The sequence below is a fragment of the Pteropus vampyrus genome, unplaced genomic scaffold (assembly GCF_000151845.1).
Source record: "Pteropus vampyrus isolate Shadow unplaced genomic scaffold, Pvam_2.0 Scaffold20148, whole genome shotgun sequence".
Taxonomy (NCBI): Eukaryota; Metazoa; Chordata; class Mammalia; order Chiroptera; family Pteropodidae; genus Pteropus; species Pteropus vampyrus.
This window is the reverse complement of record NW_011908929.1, coordinates 1-1796: the sequence shown is the minus strand read 5'-3', so window position 1 is coordinate 1796 and position 1796 is coordinate 1. Positions and strand designations below refer to the sequence as shown.

The following is a 1796-nucleotide window of genomic DNA, read 5'->3' as shown; positions in this document are numbered from 1 at the left end:
CCACCTACCAGGATGGAGAATGTCAAAAACTGGTACCCCAAACTGGCCCAAAGAACGAGCCGTTTGGAAGTTACGAGGTTTTACTTAATTATGAGTCTTAGGTCCCCGATGGTGACAAGAGGCTCCTGACATGCCAAAAGCAGCCTGGGGAAGGAAGGTGACCCAATGTGCTGGAAAAGCAGGGCTTTCAAGCAAAAAACAAACAAACAAACAAACAAACAAACAAACGGAAAAAAAATAGAAAGCAATGTTCTCTCTCTTACTTCAGGCAAGTTACTTAAGCTCCCTGACTCAGTTTCCTCCTTAGAAAATAATAAAAAAAACAATACCCAGTAAGGATGGTAAACATAGTCAGGCTTGAGTAAGATAACACGTGTGAACCCCTGGTACACACAGGTACTGAACGCTGTTCACGCACTTCCTGACCCCACCAGTCCCAGGAGAGGGGCTGTGGCCCCAAACCCAAGTGTCTCAGGCTCGGGGTGGACTGTCCACTTGGTCAGCTGAGAAGCTGGCTGAGGCCACCGCAACTGGGAAACTCCTACCATCAGCGTCGTAAGGGCAAGGGCCATCAGAGGAACCTGGATGTCCAATGTGCGCACGACTGTTTGCCAGACGCTATCAGAGGTCCTGGGCTGGGATGGGAGCGGCTGCCAGCGCTGGGGATTCTGGCAGGTGTGAGGGGACGCGGGCGGGGAGCAAAGCGGGGACCGAGTCCACAGGTCCACCAGGCAGGCTCAGATGTGCCCCACCCAGGTCACTTGGAGACAGAAGCAGCACAAGAACAAGGAAAACAAGTGATTTGCTCCAGGTGCAGAGCTTGTCGGAGCCAGAGCAGCAGGTGGAAGGGCATCCTGCCTCCCACTCAGACGGCCCTCAGCAGGGGACGCCCAAGGGACCAGGGCCAGCCTCACCTATGCCACCAGGCAGATGACCGCCCTTGGGGAAGCCTGGCACTGCCCAGACAACGAGAGCCAAAACAGGACAATCGGCATGACCCAGACTGAGACGTGAAGAGCCAAATGGCGAAAGCCACGAGGGTCTGGAGGGAGCGAGCTTTAAGGGTAAAAGCAAGAGCTGGCGGAGAAGGGAGGACATTCGGGACCGAGGGGACGCGCAGAGGCACAGAGAGGCAAGCGGCAGCGGCAGCTGCCTCCACGGAAGTAAGGACAAATCACGTGGCTCACGTGAAGCGTGGCAAGTGGACAGGCGGGCCTGAGTCACAGTTTTGACTTTGTCTGAAAGCAACGGTGAGCTACCTGGCTGCCTGGCAGTTTTAAAAAAGGTTTCTGAAGCACAAAAGCCTTTAATGATGAAGTCTAATTTATCTACTTATTATTATTATTATTATTATTATTATTATTTATGCCTACAGCACCTGGTCTTCCTAGGTGGTTTTCCATCCAAGTACTAACCAGGCCCGACCCTGCTTAGCTTCCGAGATCAGACATCGGGCTTGTTCAGGGTGGCGTGGCCACAGACCATGGACTGTTTGGCTCCCCTGGGACATGAACCCAGGGCCTTCTGTGTGTAAAGCAGACGTGCTCACACCGCACTAGTGAACCACGTCCTCTACCATTTCTTTTATCGTTTGTACACTGATGTCACATCTAAGAAATCACTGCCTAGTCCAAGGTCATGATGATTCACATCTATGTTTTTCTCTAAAAGTTTTATAGTTTTAGCTCTTCGATTTAAGTCTTTGGTCTGTTTGGAGTTAATTTTTGATTATGATGTGAGGTAGGGGTCCAAATTCATTCTTTTCCTTGTGGCCATCCAGCTGTCCCAGCATCATC

The 1796-nt window shown here is 51.3% G+C and overlaps 1 pseudogene; it reads right to left on the bottom strand.

The window, feature by feature from the left end:
* Positions 1-1366: 1366 nt before the first annotated feature.
* Positions 1367-1482, bottom strand: LOC111735235 (annotated as a pseudogene).
* Between the last annotated feature and the right edge of the window lie 314 nt (positions 1483-1796).